This window comes from Carassius carassius, chromosome 43 (genome assembly GCF_963082965.1).
Source record: "Carassius carassius chromosome 43, fCarCar2.1, whole genome shotgun sequence".
NCBI lineage: Eukaryota > Metazoa > Chordata > Actinopteri > Cypriniformes > Cyprinidae > Carassius > Carassius carassius.
The window spans coordinates 26366786-26376865 of record NC_081797.1 but is presented as its reverse complement, the minus strand read 5'-3'; the positions used below and the strand labels follow the sequence as shown (position 1 = coordinate 26376865).

The 10080-nt window shown below is 40.8% G+C and overlaps 1 long non-coding RNA gene across 1 annotated transcript; it reads left to right on the top strand.

The window, feature by feature from the left end:
- Window positions 1-4597: 4597 nt before the first annotated feature.
- LOC132124886 (uncharacterized) lies at window positions 4598-5722 on the top strand. Its single transcript, XR_009426804.1, has 4 exons — window positions 4598-4752; window positions 4853-4973; window positions 5134-5365; window positions 5503-5722. It is a non-coding gene; the product is annotated as an uncharacterized LOC132124886 (long non-coding RNA).
- Window positions 5723-10080: the final 4358 nt, after the last annotated feature.

The following is a 10080-nucleotide window of genomic DNA, read 5'->3' as shown; positions in this document are numbered from 1 at the left end:
ATTGCATAAGGCAATCCTCAATTTTATAGTAGGCTACTTGTATGACACTTATCTGACATGATTTCTGTTCAGCAATCAACAATTGTTGTTATGCACTGGATTAACGTTTGCATGTTTTAATTTACGGGTAGTTAACGTTACAGTTTCTCACTGTAGCTTTGGCTATGTTCATTGCATATTCCACAAACGAACGTGCCATAACGACATACAAAACTAACATTACATCATCACACCAAGTACTCTCAGTTACAATATGTGAATTTCTAGCTAAGTTAGCAGTTACCAACGTAACCAAATAGGCACTAATGTGTACAGTAGGTACTTCAGTTGACTTAATTGAAAAGTTTATGACTTACCTTTCATGTGACTCGAGAGAGCAGACTCGCCCATTGTGAAAAGCTGCAAGTCTTTTTTGCAGAGTTTACACAAGGCAACTCGTGGGGTTTGTCCCCGTTTAATCCATAATAAGAATTTTTCATCTTCCAGCCAACGTTAATTGAAACGACAACCTCCCGGCATGTTGCAGGAGTGCTTCTTTCATGGGGGCGGACGGCCGACTCACACGTGGAAATAGGCCGGCAGATCGCACGCAGTCAAACACGCACAAGAAACCGCAGGTTTTATTTTAGGCTCTCTAACATTTTATTTTTCCATTTAATAAACAAACTATTCAGTCACATAGGTATTTGTTGTGGAAAAAAATACAATTACAATTTCAAGCATTTTCAAGCATTTTATTCAAAATTTAAGCACTTTTTAAACCTTGAAAACACAACATCAAAATTCAAGCATTTTCAAGGATTTCAAGCACCCGTAGGAACCCTGCATTCTGTATGATTTATAAGCATTTTAAAAATGGGGATATGGGTTATGTCCTCATAAGTCACCCTCTCCTTGTAATACCTGAGTTGTACCCATGTCATTATACAGAGTTGTGTCCTGATATGTCACAAAAACAAGAGCAAACACACACACACCAAAACAATTCCTACCAACTGGATTGTGTTCCTTTTATCGATATCAGGGCAATCCTCCAATACCAATGTCGCTGTCTCCAATTGGCCCCCTAAGAGCACATGGACTACGGCAGGACTGATCCCTGGCAATCCCGGGCCACCATGTATAAATTAATGTCCCACCATTCTACCTGCCATCAGAAAAAGGTCAGAATCAAATCAATGAGTGGCTGGGAGGCACATGGGATGAGGGGATCCTTCTGTCCCTCAAACAGTCTAGTCACATCAGCATTGCCTGTAAATAAGAATGAAACAAGAGTTAGCATAAGGCACAGTACAGGTCTTTTCAAGTTTAGGTCATGAAAAAGTGTTGAAAGATATAAACAAAACTAAATTAAGACATACCAAAATTGATGTGGAAACCAGACTGCAAGGTCTGCATAGCAAAGCTGATGAAGTAACGACTTACACCATCACCGATGGCAGCATCACCTAAACCGAAAGGATAATTGTTAAATCACTACAAAAAGGTATGTGATTGACTGTCAAGGACCTGGAACCACTCACAATGTAAGGTGAAAGTAAGAGGCGTTCATGTCAAGCTAGCATTGGCTTGGGTTTACTTTGTTCATAGCAAACACTGAAAATGTGTAAAGTTAGTCATTCAAACATTGGCCCACATCTTTTATAAGGCTGTGTTACAAAAACTCCAACAAAGAGACATATGTCAATGATAGAAAGGAGCAATCTCTTATTGAACCTGTTACACCTGCAGGAAGAATCAACTATTGTTGTCCGAGTCTGATGAGATATGTGTGAAGTGAGGGGGAATGACAAAAACACACTTCACCTAGAATTTATGCACAATATAATTTGCAATTAAATGTAGTATGCGTAATAATTAAAAGGAATTAATAACAAACCGAACAGATAAATGAGTAACTGTGAGTGTGGCCAACTCGAGAATGTAATTTCAGCTGTATTTTGGGTAGCACTTTATTTTACAGTCCTGTTCCCCATGTACATACTATGTACTTATTATAGTAATTACAATAACTATGTAACAACTAGGTACTAACCCTGAACCTACCCCTAAACCTAACCCTACCCCATGTAGTTACCTTGTATTACCAGAACTTTCTTATATAAATACACTGTAAGTACACTATAAGTACATGTAAGTACACGTACTGTAAAATAAAGTGCAACCGTATTTTGCATGCATGTTGTTTCAGGCTTATACCTGCATCCCAAATTATTGTTATATGCGTTTCTAAACCCGACAGGAAGGTCCCTGTTTTGCCAACCTGAGCTAAACAAACATATCACTAAATGAAGGTTACATTGTTATTATATAACAAACAGTGCTTGCAGAAGCACAAGCACTAACCCTTATCAATTAATCAATCTCAATAATGAAATTGTGACTAGGGCTGCACAATATGAGGAAGAGCTGCGATGTGCGATAACATTGTTTAATATTGGGATGACAATATGACTTGCAATGGATATTCATATGCTATACTGCATTTTCCCATGTCTTAGTGCTTTAATCAGAGGTGTAAAATACTTGAGTAATTTTACTTGATTACTGTACTTAAGTATTATTTGGAGGGATTTGTACTTTACTCAAGTACAATTTAAACTGACTACTTGTACTTTTACTTGATTATATTTCTGAAGAAAAAACAGTACTTTTTACTCCTTACAATTTTATTTCATCTTGAAAAGTACATTATATTTTTATTTAATCTTATGCACATTAAATATGGTAAACAGAAGCTCAAACGTGTGTGTCTGACTAGAGAACTAATGATCATTGTTTTCATGCATCAAACACACACATTTCTACTTCAATTATAACTTTTATCAGGTAAATGTCTGGGTTCAAAAAGTCACCACCAAATCTGAGGAAGAATATTGAGGTAGCAAAGTTGCGCCCAACCAAAACCCCCCCCCCAAAAAAAAGTTTATTCATTATTTGTTCTGTTTTGAGCCATTAGCTATGTAATATATTAGCTGAATGCACAAAATTGAGTGCAAATAAAATCAGTGATGATAATTTAAATACAATTAATATTTTTGTGGGATTTTTTATTTTTTATAAAATATTACAAATCTCCAAAAAAGTGTTTAAATAAACATTATATGCTAAATTAATTGTAATTCATGTTTAGTGATGTTCTATTTACAATTTACTATTGTACTACTTAATTGTACTATTTACAAGTTTTATTTACAATATGTCATTATATGAATCATTAAGTAGGAATTAGGACTGTAGTGATTATTTTTTTAATCTTAATAATTACATGCTTTTCTCATTAATTAATCTAATTAGTCACAAATAATTATTTATCAATATTTGCTAAGAAAAAAAACCCTCTAAATGCCCAAAATAAACATTAAAAAGATTAATTGTCCTTTTAGACAGTGACGTTGAATAGACAACACGAATAAAGTGGCATTTAAAGCTGAAGTAGGTAACTTTTGTAAAAATGTATTTGTGAAACCTGTCATTATGTCCTGACAGTAGAATATGAGACAGATAATTTGTGAAAAAATCAAGCTCCTCTGCAGAAATTCGACCGCTCCCGGTAAGAAACAACCAATCAGAGCTGCGGTCCGTAACTTTTTTTGTGTTCAAGATTTACAAAATGTATATAATAAGCGAGTACACCATGAATCCATTTTCCAAACCGTGTTTTTAGCCTGTCCTGAATCACTAGGGTACATCTATAATAAGTGTTTATATTCGGACTATTTTAGATTGCTTCTGGGGTACCGCAGCGGAGTAACCCGGTACCTTTGTGATTCTTCATAGACATAAACAGAGAGAAGTAGTTCCGGCTACAATGTTCTTCCGCAAGACGCAAGCAGTTCTGTTTATTAACCGCTAGAGCGTCAAAAGTTACCGACTGCAGCTTTAAAAACGTTAACATTGTATGTTTTAATTCTATGACTCTCCTCATTAATTCAACACATTCTTGTATTCTGTCTGGAATATATTTCTAGGCTCTCAATCACATCTTGCTCTTTAAAGGGAAAGTTTACCCAAAAATTCTCTCACCATTTATTAAACCTCTGTCGTCCCAAATGTTTATGACTTTCTATCTTCACATGAACACAAGCAAGTATTTTTAGTTCATATAATGCAAGAGGACATGACCACTTCAGAAACCACACAAAGTGAACATGAGGGTCAAGATTAAAGGGGTCATGAAATTTGCCTTGATCTTTTGGAATATAAGAGGTCTTTGTACCATTAAAACGTCCTGCAAGTTTCATAGCTTAAGACGTCCTCCCCATTATAAACGAGCCATTTATTTAATCAAGCTCTAAATACAGCTCGTTCTGGATACATGGTAAGAAGTGACGTCACGGTGCGAAGTGACGTTCCAGCCATTTGCATACGACCGCCTCCAGAACAAGACAACTATGCTCATTTCCTATCGTTGTCGCGCCGCGCGCCTCACAAGTGTTCAGTCGACGGACAGCGAGTGGGTCTGTGTACAGGAAAATTACAATGCCACGCAGATGTGCTGTTCCTGGCTGTGGACAAACAACATCTTTGAATACGCTGCCGAAAGATCCTGACGTCAGGGAAAAATGGATGCAGTTTATTTTTTGCGGACGTCCCAGTCACGGCAGTGCTAATTTAAGTGTTTGTTCTATACATTTTAAGGATGACTGTTTTGAGAACAAATACCAATATGATGCTGGCTTTGCCAAAAAACTGTTGCTCAAAGACAAGGCCGTGCCGACTATTCTGTGCTCAACAACGACAACGCAAACTGTAAGTAATGTATTTAAAACTTTAAACTACTTTTTAAAACGCAATTTCTTTATGAATAATCACAGTGTTTTTACTTAGTTTACTTGCATATTGTTTTCAGAGACCGCCATGTTCAGGCCCCATATCAAAAGATGTTGGCTGTCAAACTGACCAACCCACTAATACATCTGTGGGCACACAGCTGTCGTTTCGAACAATGAGACCCAAGTGTCGTAGCAAAGGTATTATTTATATAATCCTAACCGGTGTCATCATAATTATATTTATAATAAGCTTAAAAGCTTTATTGCCTAAAAGGAAGTATTTATAGTCCATATTTTTATAATACTGCAATTACAATTGATAGAATAAAACTTTACATTGTATTTTCTAATGTTATAGAAACACAAACAGAGCAGTCCTCAATTCTTTCAAGTGGTGATGTCGCCATACCCTGGACTACTTCACATCCTTTTACTTCAACACCTTTAAAAGATGAAAAGCCTTCCAAAAGGCGTCGCTTTGAATTGGAGGAGGAAGAAAGTGTGTCTTTTGAAGAAGTCTGTGACACTCAGGACGTAACATATGACCCTGCTCAGTCTGTCACCAGTGTGACTGAACCATCAAAGCATTAGTAAGTTTTTGTCTTTATCATGTTAAGTTTAGCATACATTTATGTGAACTGTATGTTTTACTAACCCGTAAAACTAATCATGTTGAAAAAGAAATACACTACATTAATTTTTTGTTATTAATTTTCTCTTGTGATAGCATGTACACATCCAAAGCCTCTCATGAAGACACCAAATATATTGTGTTTGAAAACTTTCTTCTTGAACTGTTTGAGACCTGTCCAGTATGTTCAAGAGCCTGCAATATTCAGCCTCGTAGCAATGGGACTTTTTTGGCCATTGATCAACGTTGCCTGCATTGCGAGTACTTCAGACAGTGGAAGAGCCAACCCTGTGTTGGCAGTACCCCTGTTGGTAACCTCAAGCTGTCTGCTTTCCTGTACTTCTCTGGAGCTTCATTCTTCCAGATGAAAAAGTTTTGTTGGGTGTTTTTTTTTTTTACTGTTTAAAATAGTTTAAACGTATAATGCATATAATTATTTTTTTTCTTTTGAAGATATTTGAGTGCATTTAAATGCATTTAAAGATGTTCACATACAGAACCTTCAGAAGGCATGCCAGCATGTACCTGGAACCACTAATAATATATAAGTGGAAGAAGGAACAGGTGGATTTAGTGAAGGATCTCTGTGAGGCCGACAAGGTGAAAATTGGTGGCGATATGAGAGCTGATTCGCCAGGTAACAATGTCCTGCTTGGTGATGCACGTTCTTCTGCAGTCTTAATAATTTGTTCCTGTGTAAACTATTTTATAAAATATTATTTGTATTGTGACATTTTAGGCCATTCAGCAAAGTATGGGAGCTACACCACAATGGATCTTCAAAAGAACCTCATAATAGACATCCAGCTAGTGCAAGTGAGAAAATGCATAGATCACATCATGTCAATGCACACAAAATTACCAGAAAGAATGGCAACAGAGTATGCCTTGCCTGTTTCAAATTAAACAATGTTAAATTATACTTGTATTATAAATTACAATTGCTATTTATAATAGACCTTTTATAATTCAAAGATGTAGTCTAATATGATTACTGTATTAAAGGAATGAAATAACTGACTTTCACTGCCCTGAAAACTATTTTTTCACAGAGTAATGAGGTTGGTGGTAGCTACCACATGGAGAAAGAATAGTTAAAACGAAGCCTGGAATGGCTGGAGGAATGTGGTGTAAGGCTAGACTGCATTGTGACAGACCGACTTTCCCAGATTCAAAAGTTTCTGAAAGAACGAAACGTCACACAGTACTATGATGTCTGACATTTGGAGAAAGGTACGTTTGAGCTTGAAAAAAACATTTCATGTTAATAAATGGACAGTTTTTTTTTCATTACATAAACAATATTTCTTTTTGGTATTACAATTGATTAGGGTTGTCAAAGAAGTTAGAGCAAATTGCCAGAGACAAGGAATGTTCAATAGTGAAAAAGTGGCAGCACAGCATAAGAAACCATCTCTACTGGACTGCAGCATCCTCTACATCAGGACCAGAGAAGGTAGCCAAGTGGAATCAATCACATTCAGGATGTTCACATCCATGATGATCCATTATACCCACAATGTGAACATTCACATCGAGTGTCTAAGGGCAGCAGTAAACACTTCAAACCTGGTGAGTGCATAGTATTTCATATTATTACCATTACCAATCAAAGTGGCTGGACAGGACTAGACAAGACAGGTGAGGGTACATCGCAGAGAATTCGTAAGCATAGCTTCGGAAATAATCTGGCAAAGAGACAGTGGAAAAACAGGTCTAGAAGAAGTAGAGATAATTAGGGAAAGCGATAACAGGTGTGGAACTGATGATGAGGATAACAAGTAAAGAGTGGCAACACCTGGGGATGAGACCGATGTGTGAGCGTAATGACTGATGAAGTAATCAGGGGTGTGTGTGTGAACATGTGAGTGTGTGTGTAAGTGTGTGTGTGAGAGAGATAGGCCAGAGGAGGGAGACAAAGAAAAGGAAGAACCAGGATCATGACAGTACCCCTCCCTCAATGAGCGCCCCCTGGCGCTCCCGAGGAAGGAGACTGACGAGACCGGAGAAAATCATCAACCAGTAAAAGGTCCAGGATGTTCCGGGCAGACACCCAACTCCTCTCCTCTGGGCCGTATCCCTCCCAGTCCACTAAGAATTGATGTCCGCGGCCTCGGCGGCGCATGTCTAAGAAGCGGCGGACCTTGTACACAGGAGACCCTTCGACGCGAATAGGAGGAATAGTTGGGCGAGAGGGCGCGCGAATCGATGGTTTAATGCAAGAGACATGGAAACGGGGTGTACGCGACTAAGTTTAGGGGGAAGTGACAGCTTGACCGCGACTGGACTAATGACTTTACATATGCGGAATGGTCCGATGAAGCGAGGGACCAATTTACGAGACTTAGAGTGAAGTGGCAAATTAGATGAAGATAGCCAAACCCTTTGGCCGCGAATGTAGCGGGGGCTTTTTACGCGACGCTTATTGGCAGTGGCGCTCATGTGTCTCCTCGAACGACAAAGAGCTGATCTCACCACTCTCCAAGTGCGCTTGCAGCGATCGATAAACGCCTGTACGGATGGGACATTAGATTCCGAATCCTGCGAGGAAAATAGCGGGGGCTGATACCCCAGGCAGCAGAAAAAAGGAGAGAGACCCGTGGCAGACGAGGGGAGCGAGTTGTGCGCGTATTCAGCCCAGGCGAGTTGCTCTGACCACGACGAGGGATTACGATGAGCTAAACTGCGGAGAATGCGAACGACAATCTGATTGGCCCGTTCCGCCTGACCGTTAGTCTTTGGGTGAAACCCAGACGAAAGGCTAGCGGAAGCTCCGATGAGGCGACAGAATTCCCTCCAGAATTGCGAGGCAAACTGTGGTCCCCTATCAGAGACAATGTCGGTGGGCAGACCGTGCAATTTAAAAACGTGATCAACCATGATCTGAGCCGTCTCCTTAGCGGAGGGGAGCTTAGGGAGCGGAATAAAGTGAGCGGACTTAGAAAAACGATCGACGACCGTTGGGATGACCATGTTCCCCGCGGAGGGGGGAAGACTGGTGATAAAGTCAAGTCCAATATGGGACCACGGACGCGAAGGAACCGGTAAAGGGCGAAGTAGACCAGCTGGAGGCGAGAGGCGAGAAAGAGCGTCAGGCTTAACATTCTTCGACCCGGGGCGATATGAGATGGAGAAATTAAAACGTGTAAAAAACAGAGCCCAGCGAGCCCGACGAGCGTTTAATCTCTTAACAGAACGAATGTGCTATATTCTAAATTTCTGTGATCAGTCCAGACTATGAACGGAACCGGAGCTCCCTCCAACCATTGACGGCACTCCCCCAGTGCCAAACGAATGGCGAGTAGTTCGCGGTTACCGACGTCATAGTTGCGTTCAGAGGGAGAGAGGCGATGAGAGAAGAAGGCACAGGGGTGTACCTTCTCATCAGCAGGTGAGCGCTGAGAAAGAACAGCCCGACCCCCACCTCCGAGTCGTCGACCTTGACGATAAATTGCCTCGAGATGTCCGGAGTGAGCAAAATGGGAGCCGTAGTGAATAGAGACTCAAGGCGATCGAAGGCGCGTTGAGCGGAATCGGACCACTCGAATTTAGACTTGATAGAGGTTAAGGCAGTGAGAGGAGCGGCCACCTGGCTAAATTTGCGTATAAAGCGGTGGTAAAAATTTAAGAAACCAAGAAATCGATTGAGCGCGACACAAGAGTCGGGGACGGGCCAATCGGTAACCGCCAGGACCTTATTAGGATCCATACTGACCCCATCAGCAGAAATGACCGAACAGAGAAATGAGACAGAGGGGACGTGAAACGAGCACTTCTCGGCTTTAACAAAGAGTCGATTCTCCAGTAAGCGTTTGAGGACTCGTTGAACGTGTTGGACATGCACTTGGAGAGAGGGATAAAAGATCATAATGTCGTCGAGATAAACGATGACGAAAACATTGAGCATGTCCCGGAGGACATCGTTTACGAGGGCCTGAAACACGGCAGGTGCGTTGACTAGACCGAACGGAAGAACCCGGTATTCAAAGTGACCGAGCGGCGTATTAAAAGCGGTTTTCCACTCGTCACCCTCCTTGATGCGCACGAGATGGTAGGCGTTACGGAGATCGAGTTTAGTAAAAATCTTTGCTCCCTGCAATAATTCAAAGGCAGATGACATCAGTGGCAAGGGATAGCGATTCTTCACAGTGATGTCATTCAGCCCTCCATAGTCTATGCAGGGACGCAAAGAACCGTCCTTCTTTTCAACAAAGAAAAAACCAGTGCTGGCTGGAGACGAGGATGGAACGATAATACCCGCATTTAAAGACTCAGAGAGGTAATTCTCAAGTGCTTCACGTTCAGGGGCTGACAAGGAATAGAGTCTGCCGGGCGGAGGAGTGGTACCTGGGAGGAGGTCTATGCTACAGTCGTACGGCCAATGAGGAGGGAGAGAGGTTGCCCGAGACCGACTGAAAACCTCCCGCAGATCAAGATATTCCTCCGGGACTCCAGACAAATCACCTGGCTCGACCTGTGAAACAGACACAGAGGAGACAGGAGCGATGGCAGAGGTTAAACAATCAACATGACAAGACAACTTCCATGATAGAATCAAATTATTAGACCAATCAATAAAGGGATTATGTTTGACCAGCCAGGGGTGTCCTAAAACCACCGGACAAAAAGGGGAAGAGAAAATTAAAAAAGAAATAGACTCCTTATGGTTCCCCG